The following is a 17,550-nucleotide window of genomic DNA, read 5'->3' on the forward strand; positions in this document are numbered from 1 at the left end:
CTTTTTTTAAACTGCTATGGACAAAAAAAAACACCCGCGCAATTTTTTTGCGAGCCCTTTCTGTATCTTTCTGCATTTTTATCTGTATAACAACATTTTTTTGAAGTCGATATCGCTTTTGGTCCTTGAGCTATGGACGAAGAAAAAGACGTGCCGAAAGCACGGATGTTACGAACGTATTCACACACGCACACACAGACATCTTTCTAAAAATCTTTTATTTTGACTCTAGGGACTTTGAAACGTCGAGAAATGTCAATATTTTTTAGTTGACAAATCGGACCCATTACAATAACTTCCCATTAGAAGTTAAAAACAAAAGGTGACCTTTGTCTTACTGAAACGTTTGTATCTCTTAAGCATCGTGCGTCGAAAGGTTTCATGCCTGTCATTATTTTATCGCTGTTTGCACAAACAATAGTCTAGGGATCTAGTTACATTCCTTCCCTCAAACAATTCAACTTTAGTACCCATTCTTCTAGGAATGCCCATTAATTTACGCTTGAGCCCAATTTTGGACGTTCTGTAAAGTACAGAGATTCTTTTTTTATGAATGATTTACCAGGCTCGATATTTCCCTCTAATTACAGTAAGCAGACACTTAAAACAAATGTCCATCGGTATCTCCTTTCTGATCCTGTCCTCATTTTTTAATTGCTTGCACTGTGTTTAATCCTTGCCCACAATATAGAAACACAACCCTGCTTTACAGCAATGAATGATAACCTTATTAAATCCTGGGATGGAATCACTTTGTCTTGACGCTCATCTTCTGATGAGCCCCACCATTACATCGGGGCAAAACGCATATAAGAACACCTATGCTGGTTTATTTTTATTTTTATTTTCATTTCATGATTTTAAAAATAAAAATTTAATTTTCATGATTTTAAATCATATTTATTAAAAATATTTGGTGTTCATTAACAAACATTTCATCTTCAATTTGACTATCAAGTTACGTAGATCAAATTCAATCATTTGGATTGTCATCAACAAACATCTTAGCCGATTCTACCCCTGATCTTCTTGCCAACTTTTTCACTATCTATAAATATAACAAAGCTACGACCGTTTCGCAGAAATGTCGAATCTGTGCTTCTTTATGGGTGCAGCACTTGGAAGATTACGTCAGCGGTTACAAGAAGGCTGCAAACATTCGTGAATAGATGTCTTCGTAACATCCTAAGGATTTTCTGGCCAAACCGTATATCAATTGAGCTTCTTCATAGAAGGACAGCTCAGGAACCTATAGACTCTATAATACGAAGTGGCAATTGAGTGCAGTGGAATCCGTTCACACAAGAAGGAACGACCGAGTCACTAGGCAAGAGTTGGAGGGAGCTGAAACACACCTCCGGATGTGGCGCGATGGCGCGTAGGCGTAGTAGAGGCCCTATGCCCCTAAAGGGGTTCCCAAAGGACCAAAGTAAGTAAGTAGAAATATCAGCATTTGTATAAACAATCACCTTTTGTGAAAAGATCACATAAGCAATAACCATAAAAGTACCGACAGAAAATTATGGTTGCCTGAAACACTTATCTGGCTATAACACTTAAACAAACCCTTATATAAATCCAACCCATTAGCCCCCCCCCCCTTGGGTTGGTGCTCTTCTTATGTACTTAAGTCCTTTGAACAGTATTCAACGAAGAGCTTTCAAATTGATAGGTGATTTATTCATTTACGTCGATTGGGCACCTACGTTAAGTATCTTGTTTCGAATTTTTTCATCTTTATTTAACGGATTATTTCAAGCTAAAAAGCAATGAAATAACATTCATTATCCGTGTCCGTATACCTTCAAGTAAAAATTCAATTAAACTGTCAAGTATAGAGATGCTTTCTTTGGTCGTACTACGCGAATGTGGAATACCTCAGCACACTCTGTCTTTCCCAGTCATTGCAATATTTATGAATTCAAAACGAATGCCCTTGTCCTTGTCGTATTAACGACAACAAAATACTAAAAAATCAATCAAAACCCATTTAACTTATCCTGATTTCTTTTGTATTTATAAATTTAATCTCTTAAACAAATAATTTCACCTGACTTAAGTTCCAAAAACTGACCTTGTCAACAAAAGTAACATAACAAAACCTAATGACGATATCTTACTCATATTTACCTTTTTTCTGAAATCAATAATCTCAGGCCATTGTACCTATTGATATACCTTACCTTACCTTAGCTTACCTATACCTACCTGAATCATTGATTAATCAGACTGTAAATCGTTGGTGATGTAGGTTCTCCTTGACCAAATGCTCGAAAATGCAATTACAAAAATACCTAAGACCAATGTTTGCACTAAGTGTAACTAAATGAATGAGAGTTGTACTTACTTACGCTCGCAGTCGTACCGTCGTCGTCGTCGGTCGTACCGAACAATTGTAATAGATTAGAAAACTCAATTGTATGAAGTTAAACGCATCATCAGACGCATCAACAGAGAGTGCGCTTCAAAAAACCCACAAAAATTCAAAAACCTACAACTTGCTGTTTTGTGTTGTTGCTATAAAATAATTGATTTTTAATGATATCGGTTTTTGATCATAATTATAAACCAAAGAATAAATGACGTACGATCACAACAAGTGTGTATAATATGATGTATGTGACGCGAATAGTGGTTAAAGCAAGGCACGTAGCGTCGTCGTCGTGGTCGTCGTCGCGTTCGTCGATCGTTTCGCGTTTGTCGTATAAGAAGTTGGTCGTGTCTCATATGTGTTTGGTTCAATTCAAAAGACAAAATGGCAAATCCTCACTTTTATTTATACACATAATCATTTAAGACTTGGTATCAGTTTGTTTAAGGCCCGGACGGCTATCGGTTCAGAATCAATTTCATTTTTAAGTTAGTCTCAAGTCACCAGTGTCAGCGGAGTGGCTGAAGCTCTCTCTCTCTTCAAGATCATAAATCAGTAATAATAAAAGAGTTCCAAGTGGCTAAAAGTGAATTCAGGATTAAATAAAAATTATTATTGAATCAGAAGAAAAATCTAAAAAAAAACAGTGAGAGAAGCAAAGTTGTTTAAAGAAAATTTAACAAAAAGTGAAGCAGTAATTCTACTGTAAGTTTAAGAAAACTTTTAGACAATTTTTTTAATATTAGAAATTGGTGTGGTGGATAATTATTTAAATCACAATTCTTTAACAAAATTAATAGACATTTTTTAGTGATATAAGAACTTTTTGATCGTTTCAGTTACGATTTTGCAATTAAAGACTTATTTGAAATTGTGCTGGTGCGTTATTTTTCAAATTTAAGCTTAGAAAAACGTTGGATTTGAAATTGAATTTAAAATTACGAATAAAAACATATTAATACTGCTTGGGAATTTTTGGGGTAGAAATCTTCTCTTTTCGTCAAAAAAGTCAGTTTTTAATTTTTGTTTACGATTTTCGAATTGTATTTAATAAAAAGAGATAAACTTTCGCTATTATTGTAAATTTATACTTTATCTATCTTTTTTGTAAATAACCAATTTCAAAATTGTTATGTGATACAAAATTTGTGTTGACACAGGCTTACTTAGTACAAAATTTGTGTTTCGAAACTAATTACCTTTTTTGAAATTAAATTAATTATTATTTCTGAAACTCTTGAGTTGAGAAGCTAACTTTTCTTAACACTCCAAAAACTTCAAAAAAAATTTATTTTTCGTTCTATTTTTGGTAAAGTTTTCGAAAAAAAAATTAACACTCCAATAACTTAAAAAAAAATATGTATTTTTAAATACAAAAATAATTCTTTTTTTTTCATTTTTCGTTCTATTTTTGGTAAAGTTTTCGAAAAAAAATTTAGCTTAGCGTAGGTACATTATTATTTTTATTCAAACCGAAATCTAATCCCAAAAAATTAAAAAAGAATACATTTTTATTTTTTAGGTTAGGTTAGAATCTGATGTTCACTTAGATTTTTTGAAATATTCTTGAAAGTCTCTAATCATCTCCCTTGATTACTCTTGATTACTTCCTCAAAGCTTAACACACGAAGATCAATGAAAAACCTTCGGATATATTTTAACTTCTTTTTACAAGCGGAAGTAATAAAATTTAAATCGTTTTCAAGGTCTTGACTCTTGACCCACAGTTGCAAAATGACCCAAAAATGCAAATGTCAAAGCTGATTCTATGATGAAGTTTTTGTGTTGCAGTTACCTATTTGCAAACAATTTCATGTTAGGTAAAAAAATTCATTTTTTTTTAATTCCTATAATACCTAAAAATTCGAAATCTTATTTTTGTTTAACAATATAAATTTATTAGTTTTTTGTAAAGATTTATACTCTAGAAATATTAGCAACATAATCAACAACATTTTCAGAAATCAATTTCTGACTTTCGCGGAGAGCATTTAACTGATATTAATAAACGGGAAATATTCGTTCCTATTAAGTAAGTTTTATTACTTAAAGGATTTAAAACTCGGAAAGAATATTTAAACATTCGAATTCTTGTTTTTGTTTAACAATTTAAATTTTGTACTTTAGAAAAAGTTCAATTGGGAATTTTGTTTAAAGGTTAAAACTTGAAAACTATCACTAATACCATTCTTTCAGAAATCTCATCAAATATTAAAGTAGAAAACATTGTATAGTTTGAAATTAATACAAATAATTAACTTATTTACATTTCAAAATTTAGTGCTAAATTAATTTTGAGTGTTTAGTGGATATAACTTTTGTAAGAAAAAATTAAAAACTGTACCAAATTGTTCAAAATTTTTGGAAAGCTAAATGTTTCTTAATATATCGAATGGCATGACATGTTTGTATTAATAAATTACATTTCGAAAGTCTTTTATTACTTTTATAGCCCTTTTTCGAGTATTACTTTTACTTAAGTCACTAATTCTGCTTTCTTAGCTTTTCAAAATTCAAAATTATGTAATTTTTATATGATTCGCCGTCATATTATCTTATTATTTTCATATTTAGTTAAGGTTTTCAACATGTTTATTCCCAAACATAGTCAAATTTAAAAAAATTAGCGCAAAATTTTGAACAACTTATGTAGTTAGGTATTTGACTATAGTTTAGCAATTTAATTACTATTTCAAAATTTTAGAAACATACTTAACTCTTCTATTAAAATCTTTGCATCTGAACACTTCTTAATAATGACAGTTCGTGACAAAACAAACAGGATGAATTCTAGAAAACTGAAATGTCAGAAAAAGAAGCCATCTTTGTGATTTCAATTTGTAAAAGTACTTAAAAGGCTTTCACATTCTACTTTACTGTTTAAAACTATTTCCACTACGAATTAAGTTGCATTTATAAAATTAATTTTATGAAATATTTGATTATTTTGTGTACTTAAAGTTTAAACTTAAACATTTTTGTACAATAATTTATAAATATAATATTTCAAAGTACTTTTTAAAGACTTCATAATTTAATTAAATGCAACTGTATAAAATAGCATACTTTTTTTTAAAATAAAAATTAATATCAGTTATTGTGTTGACAGTCTATTTTATAAAACATTGCAAAGTAGGGTACCTAGTTATAAAAACAGAAAATTAATATTTTTGTTTGTTAAGGGTAAATATTTCTATAATGACAAGTTAGCTAAGTCTTTTTTGCTTTGTTTCAATATTTATGAGTCTTCTCTTTCTAAAAGTGAGTGTGACATCAAATAGTTAATTGTTAATTCCATTTTCTAACTCGGCAGAATTTCTAAGTAGTAATTTTCATAAATTCTAATATTCTACGTGTTGACTACTCAATGAATATTCTCAAAAGTTCAAATAACTATGATCTTATTGTACATACTTCAAAATTTTTGCATATTCAAAATTCTGCTACAATTCTTCTAAAACACTGATAACAAATATTACATATTATCTATTTAACTATTGTTGTATATGAAAAATTTACAAATTATAATATGATTTTAAGTTGTTGTTGTTTGTCAGATCTTTACTCAAGCCAAAATTTGTTTTTCCAAACTAATCATCTATTTTGTAACCAAATTAATGTTTATTTCTGAAACTCTAAATAAAAAACTTTTTAACTTTTTCATATTTTGTTCTTCTAAGATCTTAACAAAATAAAATTTTACAATCTTATAAAAACAGTTCTTAAAAGATAAACCCTTTCCCTTTTTCAAGAACCAGAAATAACGACAATACTTTAAGTATCTATGTGTTTAGCTTGAACATCAGAATATCAAAGAAACATCATGTTCTACATAATTTAATCAACATTCAAGGCCGTCGTGTGTCGTATAAAGATTCTATCAGCAATTTAATACCTACTCTCAATCAAAAAACACCGGTTAATAAATTTAAATAAAGAAGAACACGAGAAAAATTAATACTCAATACTCAGCATTTTTTATTAATATAAGAACTGAAATATTTTAAATTTCTCAACATACTCTTACTATGTATACGAGTAAATCAACAAAATGTGTATTGAAAGTTTGTTTATATTTTTGTGTGTTAATAACACCTTAAACAATGGGTCATAATGTTATGATATATTCTTTCATAATTAATAAGGTTTCCAGGTCACCCAGCAGCGGCTTAGCGTGGTGTGTATAGCGTACTAAATGTGATTCGCAAAATTGCGAATATAAACTTTTCAATGAGTTGGTACTCAGTCATTCGACCTTAAAGAAAGATATTTTTTTATTGCTTTAGAATTTTATTGCAAATTTGTTAAAAAGTGAAAGATGATCATTAACTCTGTCCAGTATTATTTAGTATTATTGTAACAACATTAACACCCTAAAATTAAGCAAAGTTACATAGAACAAGTTATGTAAAATTGATTCATAATAAATAGTTAAAACTATTTATTAAAAGGTTAACATCACAATACACATTTTTGCGTGTTCTTTTAGTTTGAAGGAAAAACCAAAAATAAATAATAATAATTTCCGTATGGAAGTATTTTATGTTAAATTATTTCCTCAAGAAATTTTAAATCTTTTTTGATTAAATTATTAAATACTAATTAAGCAAGAAAATTCTAAACTCTTTAGAAAAAGGTTTAAGATATTTCGGAAGTTTTGTTAACAACATTGAACTATTGAATTAATCACTAAATAAAGCTGTAGGTAAGGTAGTGTCATTATTTTGTTACTTGTTGGATGATTTTAAATACTTTAACGAGAAGCTTATGTCAAATTTTAAGACTGCTATTAGACTTAAAACTATTTAAATTAGAGCCATGGATAGGTTTTGTACGAAATGGTATTTAATGTAATATCTATTGGGGTTTTTGATAAATGGTAACATTTTGAGACTGAAAAAAAAAGTATTTCTTCTTCATTAACAATATTCGTGTTTTGTTAGAAAATCTATCCATAGTATAGTAGGATTTTACACCATTAACAAAACCAATATCCATAGTATGAATAACACCGGTAAAGGTTAGAGTAGAATCTTACTATGGATGGGTTTTATACGAATCTCTAATGGATCTTATGTGATTTCGTTCTCAAATGTTGGTACGATTGATATTGCATTTGTATCTCGATGTGAGTGTTCGTTGAGTAGTTGTGCATTTGGAATCATGTGTGTTTTCCATTGGGGAGAAAATCAATCTATTACTGTTGATATTATTTAGTTTTGTTAGTGAAAATGGACTAAGTGGGCTTATTTTGTAAGAGAAAACAATAGAAAAGATATTTATGTTTTGCTATGTTTCCACCAAAGGCTTATCTCAGTTTAGATTAAATAAAACTTTTTGGTGTTTCCACTGCACAAAAAGATTTAAAAATGATTAAATTTGACAGCACTTTATAAAAATGCAAATAGTATTTCGATGTTTTCGATGTGTGAAGTGCAAGTAATTTGATTAAAACAAAACTATGTTTTTTATACTCAAACATGCAAATAAACATGTAAAACCATCTCCTCCATACATTTTTTTCTTCACAAATTTTATCTCGACTGCGATCCCCGACGGGATTCGAGACGAATCCAGCTTATTTTAACTCGATTCACGTATATAAGGAATTGAGGCGAGCTTCAAGCTCGTTTCAACACCACATAGAAGTCTACGAACAAACTTTTTTTTATATAATCTCAGTTTCCAGATGTTTTCTTAACATTTCTTTTTGAAAACTGTCTTTCTCTTATTTGTATGTTTTTTTATTATCATTCTGACAGATCTTCTTTCAGTTGTACCAATTTTTAAATACAAAAATCTGGCTACTGCAGAACCTTTTGTTGACAATTTCTCACTGTACTTATGGAATTCCAACAAAAAACACTTAATAGAAAGAATTTTCAGCGAAATGTCTGCCACGGCTATCGTTGCAGCACTTTATCCTTTTCATAAAGTTTTCCATAACAAATTCGCACATTTGTGATTTTATGTCTTCGATAACTTCTTGAATTCTATTTTAAAAATGTTGAATTTATTGTGAAGCATTGGCAAAAAAAAACGTACATAGATTTATGTAACTGCGCTCAAGGAAATAGTAAGCAAGTTGAATTTTAGAATTTTTATTTAATAAAAATAGGTCTGGATTATAGCGAACTGACGCATCTTCTAGGAGTTTATCTATCGAGTATTGACTTTCGATCTTGATTAATTGCAGCGTTCCCATAGTTGTCTGACACATTTATTTATTATAAGGAGTAGGATCCCAAAACTTAGGTGAACAATCACAACTTCGAGAAATAACACGATCATACCTTTTATTTCGAAACTTTGAACTCTAACTACAAAGCAAAGGGCAGGTCCAGACAATATGCGGGACTCCATGTGCAGTCTACTGAATTCCTCGACCGTAAATGTTGACTAAGGAAAGTATTTAGTTTTTCAAGTGTCATAAACTTCAAACTCGGAACTTTACTTCACTAACTTCTACCTTGAGTCTATAAAATTAATCCTCAAGCAAGCTACAATTCCATCTCCACTTGTATTTTGTATTTTAAAGAAACATTAGTTATTCCTTTTCAAGTTCATAATAAATTCTTTTACATAAAAATCAAATAAAATTGTGAAAAATAAATAAATCACAGAGTAATAAAGTTCAGCTTTAAGTTTGAAATTGAAAAATTATAATTAGCTGTCATTTTGACATACAAGTGGAATTGACTTGATAGTTAGCAGATTTTTTCTTGACTACCTTTCCAGTCATCTTTCCAATTAAAATGCCTAACTTGAAAGGAAATTGTTTGTCAATTCTTATGTCATCTTGACCTGTCAAATGGCTTAGTCTTTATTTATCAAATGTCAAAATATGACATCTTCAAAAGCGACAGCTACCATAAAAACTGGCCAAAATATAATATGCACGTCGTGAAACGCTAGTTAATTCGTCTAGAGTCTATGTCTGCTATAATTTGCTTAATTTGACTTCAAAGAAGTAAATTCTGCGAATTCCATAATCACTATCATGGTTCACTTTTTTGTTTAATAATTTATTTATAATTTTTACTATGTTAGTATTCTTATTTTTAATTATTGTATAATTCAAAATTTTTTAATGCTGATCAAATAATAACAATCAAATTTATGCAAATGAAAAATTCCTTACGATTGATGTTTTATTTTATATATTTTCAAATTAGAAATGCGCGTGATGGAGATTATTCTAATAAATATATAACTAACTAACTATATGACTATCGTGTCGGATATGATTTAGCTATTTGTTGATTTTTATGTAGAACCATTCAAAAAAAGTTGTGTTAATTTAAGTTAGAAACAAAATATTTTAAATCTAAAATTCTAATTATAAATGTGTTTTATCAAAATCTTAATTTATTGTGGTGCGGAAATATCCCCCTAACTTTGGAATGAAAGTCATGAAAAAAGTTTTTTTTTTAACATTTATTTAAATTTAATGTGTCCATGAGCCACAAGGTTATATTATTACGTTTTATTAGATAGATAGAATATTAATGTTCACGTTTTAGGAAGTTTTGATTCTTTAACTATGATAGCAAAAAATTGAGTTTTTGTTTGCATTTTTTTTTTGTCTGACTCTTAGCTGTTTTAATTTTGAATACATTTAGATTTGATTTAGATAATAGAAATTCTGACATAAAATCGAATATTTCTTCTTTAATCCTTTAGCCGGTAGATAATATTTAATGAGACTGGAAATAATTAGCTAATAATTCTATACTTATGCATAATTTTAGGAGATTTGGTTGATAGTTTCTCCGCATGGAAACATTCAAAGTTGGCACCAGTTGATTAATTTAATTTGACCTCATAGTAGTACAAGTTAAAAAAAGAACTCCTACGATGCTTTCTTAAGAACAAAAGAAGACATTTGAAAAACATTTGTAAATGTAGAGGGCTTTTTTACCAATGTTAACACCTAACATAAGACTGTGTCTGGCTAACACAGTGATTACTATGTAGATACGAGGTGTTCTTTTTCCGCTCATCACAAGCGGAAATATATGAAAAACTACTTAAGCCCTAAGCAATAATGACAGTAAAATTGACTTAAGGAAAACCAGTAACTTTTGGAACTTAGCTAAATAAACTTGAGTTGGAGGTAGACGCGGTGAAAATAATTGGGTTACCGACAATATTGTTTCATACATAATTCACAATCGATAATTTTTTTGGAAATTATATATTTTTTCCTTCGGAGGTTGTATTAATTAAATGTCATCCCAAATGTCTTGGTTTAATCCCTGCCTATATGCCACTTAAAAAGTTTACTCACTGGTACTACCATTTGCGAAGAATTGTCAAATCCTCCAAAAGTAATTCTTGTCATTAAAAGTGCCTTCTCATATAATTTCGGATTCAGCATAAAAACGTAGATCCCCTTCATCCCTGAAATAAATCACACCGGTGAAGGTTGAGAGTTAAAAGTCATTAGGCCCTGGTTCCCTACGAACAGTTGTGCCACCTAATTTATTAACTTTCTATAGGAAGTTATTGTAATGGGTCCGATTTGTCAAATTGAAAATTTTGACGTTTCAAGGTCCCTAGAGTCCAAATAAAAGATTTTTTATTTTCATGTCAAAATCAATTTAGAACAGTCAAACATCAATATAGAAACCTTATGTTATATATATATAAATATCAAAAATGAAATGCGTGTTATTTTTAAAAACAAAAAGCCAAATTCAACCATAAGCAATTTAAGTTTATTATAAATAGCGAAGTCATGGAAACCAAAAAATTAATATTAAAGCCTAATACGCTGCTGACGCGAAACGAAATTTCCCATAAAAAGTGACATAACGAAGTCATAAACGAAAAATGTCGTCGCTGAACGACGAAATTTGTCATTTTAGTGGAAAGCTGTACTAGATTTTTTAATACAATTCTCCACTCTTTTCGTTCTCAATCTAGTTGCCCGGCATATTAATTGCTTGCGAAAGTTTGACATATAATTTATTTATTGAAAAAAATTGTCTACAAATTAAAATTAAAAAAAAAAATTGTTTACTCGTGACTTTCGGTGTTTTGATTTGCATTTATCTTTGAGTTAAAATTTAATAAAATGTATTTTTCTAATGTGTTCCAACATTACATTTCTGAATAGGAAACTCAGGATGTTATTGGTGATGTGCAAGAAGTGATGAAAACAAGCAGTGAACTTCAACTTCCAAAAAATAAGCCGAAGAAAAAAAAAATGATTTCTCTTCCGAGGAAAAAAAGAAAAGCTATTTGGAAGTTGGAGCATAGTCTTCACAAAAATAATTCAGCCGTTGCGTTTTTGTCTGCCTGTTCTGCAGATATGGTCTAACACGGATAGATGGAAGTTTTTTCTTTCTTTTCGTTATCATAGATAAAAACACAGACGCAGAGGTGATTATTGTCGTTAACATTAAATCATCTTCGTCTTCATTTTTATTTTGAAAATTCATTTTAATAATTTCATAAATTCGAGCTCGAACAAAACTTTTTCACTTTTGTTTACAGCAGCTGACTGTCAGAACTTGTCAATTGTTTTTGACAGCTGACAGAACTCTCCACAAATATTTTTCCGCTGTGGTTTTCGTTTTCATTTTGCTCTGCACTTGGAGACCGCCGAAAAAATTCGTTTCACTTCAGCTGTGTACTAGGCTTAAACTGAGAATTATTTTTTGTGTGAAAATAGACGAAATAGTTAATGTAGTGTAAACAAGCCCTTATCATTTGGGCTGAAATCAGAGCTGGGAAATAAATTCCAGTGTAAACAGGGCTTTTAAGTATAAGAAACATCAAGTAACAAGCTTAAGAACAATTGATAGCATTTTAATAAGCTCACATCTGATACAAACAAAAAAGATTTTTCGTTTGTAAATAAATAATTTGCTCTGACAGTTAAAAAATTTCAATTCCTCTTCCAGAGCTGAGTTGTTAAATATCTTAACTTTTTTACTCTTTAAGAATGAGAATGAGTTTAGGAACGACCTGAAGACATCATATTCTTACAAGTAGTTACAATCTTGGACTAAGGAACGCTAAAAAACGATGTTTGTTAATTAATAATTTCTGAATATCGTCAGAAATAGAACGCACTTTTATAGTTTGTACCCATTATTTAAGATCCTAGTTATAATGAATTGTCTTTATCAATTTAGACTTAATTATACTTATTTGTAAACCACTCTGTTTACAAACCAACGATAATGACATATTAATCAATTGACCATGTAAATGGACACATGAACAATCCTCTTAACAAATTCCAAATAAATAATTTGATATTCATTAGTTAAGATTTGCATCAACTCAATTAAAATACTTCTCTTACTTTCTCAAGTAATTTCATAATATTTACATTCTTGTTTTAGAAATATTTACCTATCTGTCATTAATTACTTGCGAATTCTTAAAATGTCATTATTATTGACTTACCTGTGAGAAATTTCTCACTTTTATCAAATGTCTCTTTAATGGTTATTTAATATTATTTCTTAAAATTGTCGTTAATGTACAATATTTAACTACATAAGCAATACAAGTATAATGTTCATAATATGTACATATGTAGAAAATGTATTATTTAATTTAACATAATGTACCTTTTACATTGTTTTACACTGTTGGTCGTTAAAATATTACATGCATGTACTCATAAAAGGTATTAAACGATGATGAACATCAAATTAAAATAATTCATCATCATCTTATAATCGAATAAAACACCACCGAAAAAGAAAACACCAGAAATAAATATTACGAAGAGTTACATAAGATTGAACGAGTTTTACTTAAAAAAAGAAAAAAGAAAAGAAATTTTTCAATAAAACGTTGAATATCAACATCGATCGGGACAAAAAGATTACTATAATTATGCGTTGTTAAAATGATAATATAAACTTTCATTACTGGACCGACACGAATATGTCTGCAATTATTTAGCAAACTATATATTTACGCTTCCGTATATTATAAAGTCCAACTTATGCCTTTAGTAATATTTGACAGTAGTGGAAGTCCGGTCTGGTAAATAATTAATTGTAAAAGAATTCAAATGATACGATTGAGTGTTGATTTATTTAAACAAAATTAACGTTTTTTCCATATTTCTAATGCGGACTAAATAAAATTAGATTAACATAACCTTACAATTTGATTTTGAATGTTTCATAAAACATATAACACATAAGAGAAGTGTTTGTTTTGTTTTTTACTATACAAGGAGATTAGTCTTGACCTCTGAAAATTGTGCATGCAATTTAGATTATTGAACTTATGTTTTACCTTTAAAATGTTGCTTATAGATCTGGGGCTACATTAACTTTGTTATATGTTTGTTTATTTAAGTAAGCAATCTACGAACTTACATATATTAATTTATTTATAAATTCAAATTAACTTTTATACCTAAAACTCAAACATTGACAAAAATAATTAAATAAAGTTAGGAATCGATGTTTAAATAATTTTCTGGATAAATACAATTAAATTAATTACAACTTGCAGAATTTGGTTCACGCTGTCCATAAAGTTTATGATGGAAACTATGTCATAGCCAGTAGTGGTCTAGCCCTTAAAGAACATAGTTAAGCAAACACTTACATTCAATGGGTGACGTCAAAATATCACGAATAAAAATGACACTATACATTTTTCTTCTAGTCTCAAGAGTCCGTATTACAAAAATAAGCATTTCGAATTATAAGAATGACGACAACCCTCTGCATTGTTATCAAAAATATTTCGAAGGATAAATCTGAGAAATTTTGGTTAAACATTTTCCATTCTATTCGTATGTAGTTCAGTTGAAGAGCGCTCCAAACAACACAGTAACATTAAAGAATGAAGAATATTACGAACAATACTGCAGTCTAAATATTGTAACTGAGAAGGTGTCTTCACACTCTAATGTGTTTCTTTTGATGAATCCGAGTAAGGAGTATGCATTGGATACAACGGAATTAATATTTAAATTCAATTTCCCAATCAAATGGAAGACCCAAGTATATAAAGCATTCATAAAGTTTTAACTGAAATCTATTTATTAGATAGTTTGAAATAATATTTGGGAGAGTTCTATTGTAGGCCATACAAGCACACTTGTTTACATTAACAAAAAATCATTTGACTTGCACTTATCGATAAAAAAAGTTAGATCATTGTGAAACAAAAGAAGTATTTAAATACGAAAACCGAGAAGAAAACCTATATATTATCCGCATGAGAGTTTTTAAAAACATTCGGAAGATTGTTATTAAAAGTATAAATAATAAGGGACCCAAATGACTTCCTTCTGGAACACCAGAAATTACCTTTATTTCTGATGAGAAAAAATTCGGCTGAGTAAATATAAAGAAAACTATTCATGTACCCTTCCTTGGCTTGAACTCTCTAGAAAAATATGTGAATAAGCTCTAGTAAAGCCCTTAACAAAGTCTGTGTTTACCACATGAACACAAATTTGTGAGCCTACCTTTGCAAAAACCATATTGAGATTAACTAATGTGTTGCTTCATGATGGATTAAAATTTATCTCGAAAAAGGTTATCCAAAAGCTTTGCAATAACAGATATTTTAGTTCTTTGTCCCTAATTCGTTACCAGATTAGTTGACCCAGATTTAAAAATCGGATCACTCATATAAAAAAATACCATTTAAAATAAATTCATTACATTTCTGTAATTTCAGAACAGAAAGAGAACAATAATTTATCTGCAGTCTTTTTGAGGTTTAAGTTTAACCAAAGTAATATCGATATCACTTAAGTCAAGCTATTAGAATTATCACAAAAACAGAAGGCAAGGAATTAATGTATTGATTATTTGTTGCAATGTAGAAGAGTTAAAAAGGCTTTTAAAGAATTGTTTGAAAAAATCTGCACGAATTTTCGGATGTCTAGTTTTATTATTACAATAAAACATAGACATTTCTTGACAATAAATTCAAACTCAATTGAATTCTAACCCATTTCTTCATCAAGTTCTCATGCATTAGAACTCCGTTTCCAAAGGCCTAATTTTTAAATTCATTCCGGGCTTGGCTTTAATTTGAGACCATAAAAATGTTTGTGTGCGATAGAAAAATGATTTTAGAAAATATTTTTAATGGCCCATTGTGATACCATATGAATCTTCAACCTTCCTCCTAAGCTCAATGGAACCAGTTTGAGTCCCTTAAACTTGAGAGGATGATTATGCTGATATGATTAAGATCGCTAAAGAAAATTCTCCTACGTAATTCTTGCGCTTTCGAGCCAGAACAGAGCATGTACAGAGAAGATGAAGAATTGTTGCCTCGTGTTCCTCGTCCATACAGCTTCTGCAAAAGTCATTTAAGAATACGCCTAGTCGTTTGGCGTGCTTTCCTATTAGACAGTGTCCGGTTATGTCACCTATTTTTGAGCTTATATGCCATCTGCTTAGAGAGAGCAAGCACCTTGAACGTTTTAAATCTAGTGTTGGCCAGATGTTTTTTGTGACTTGACACGTGGTGATGTTGTTCCACCTGGTGCCTGCCCTCCTTACATTGTCTTGCATTACCATGCATTATTATCATCTACCTTACAGTTACCTGGAATGTCTCTATGGCCCGGCACCCAGCAAAGGTGAATATTAAACTGTTGTGCCATCTCCATTAGAGATGATCGACAATTATGGACTGTTATAACGTTTGTAAAGACAGAGTCCAGGGATTTGATAGCAGCCTGACTATCTGAGAAAATACAGATATCAGATGTTGGCTTCTTTCATCGCCAAAAGTTCCGCTTGGAACGCGCTACAATGATTGGGAAGGAGGAATGAGAGACTTAATTTCAGCCGTTCAGTACACACCTCCACCAACCCCTTCTTTTGTTTTTGAACCATCTGAACCATCTGTATTAAAATGGATTGATCCATCTTCCAAGAATTTTGTATCCTCCCAGAAAGATCCAGGAAGGAAGCTTTGAGGCGAATAGCAGAGCTTGCAGCTATTCGTTTCCTAAATATGTCAAGAGGTGTTAGGTAGAGTAAGGTGTCCAGTGTCGCAGATGGGGTCGTGCGAAGCTATCCGTTTATACATAGGCAAGCTGAACGTTGGACTTTATTTAATGTATCACGGCTTTCTCAACATGGACGGTAAAAAGTCGGGAAATAACATCCATTCTAAAATAATCAATATTCCGTTCCCGTTTTGACATTATGTGCATTTGAAGAAATATTTAAAAGTACTTAACTTTTAGAAATATTGTTGCATGTTTCATCTCGACAGTAATCTTTTAGCTGAATCCAATGATTTCTCGAAAATTTTCGATATAATACTTTGAATCATTTGAATTACATCATTTAGACATGGCAGGATTTGAAACTAATTTCTTTTGATCTTACAACACAAATATATGTATGTATATGTACGGGGTGCTACAAAAATACCCAAAGAACACGTTAGAACTCAGTTCTATTTCGACATACAAAATTCCTAGAACAATGATTTTAAACCGAGTTCTACACATATTATGATTAGATGTGAAGAAATGCTCGAAATCTTAATACTTTTAAAACGAAGTTCCATAAATACACTGAAAATTACTAGATCGAGGTTTTGATTTATTTAAGAAATCCAAGAAATTAACGATTAGTATTTAAAAAGATGCTTAAAATTGCCTAAGATTACTTTCAACAGGATAAACAAAATTAGAATACAGACATTTTTAAAAGAAAAACAAACTTTTTCCTGAAACGAAAAAATAGTTCATAAGAATTATCGGAAGGTTTTACTTTATTTTTTAAAAGCTCAATCTGTACATCTTTTGAGAAGCATCATTACTTCTTTTTTACATTTCACAACAGTTCCTTCAAAAAGTAAGCAAATAGTTCAAGGATTTTTGTACAACAATATTTTACAACAAACACTTTTAAAAAATGTTTCTGAAGAATACTCCTTCTATGAGTATTATAAGAGAATGCAATCTTCTGTGAATACGATCTTTAATTGATTCAATTGAAAGTTCATTCAGTTCTTTTAAGATTATAAAATTAGACATTAAAAAGATTGTAATCATTTTTCTTCTAATCATTTTAATGCAATTAGTTTATTGCAATTTTATGAAATTTCATTGCTTTGGAGTAAATGAAAACATTTCAAAAGAATATAATTGTTAATGTCAGACAGAAATTCGTTTCGCATTACATCACTAAAATCCATTAAGTTGTTCA

At 29.9% G+C, this 17,550-nt stretch overlaps 1 protein-coding gene across 2 annotated transcripts in view; it reads left to right on the plus strand.

Moving 5' to 3' along the window:
• Nucleotides 1–17,550, plus strand: part of LOC129941562 (elongation of very long chain fatty acids protein 7) — a 65,863-nt gene that overhangs the window by 23,862 nt on the left and 24,451 nt on the right. The window contains exon 1 of one of the 2 annotated variants that reach the window (XM_056050235.1): nucleotides 2,736–3,076. The exons of the other annotated variant lie outside the window; for it this stretch is intronic. The gene's annotated coding sequence lies outside the window, so the exon portion shown is untranslated. Of the gene's footprint in view, nucleotides 1–2,735; nucleotides 3,077–17,550 lie in introns of those variants that run through there. 2 annotated transcript variants of the gene reach the window in all.

The sequence above is a fragment of the Eupeodes corollae genome, chromosome 1 (assembly GCF_945859685.1).
Source record: "Eupeodes corollae chromosome 1, idEupCoro1.1, whole genome shotgun sequence".
Classification (NCBI taxonomy): Eukaryota; Metazoa; Arthropoda; class Insecta; order Diptera; family Syrphidae; genus Eupeodes; species Eupeodes corollae.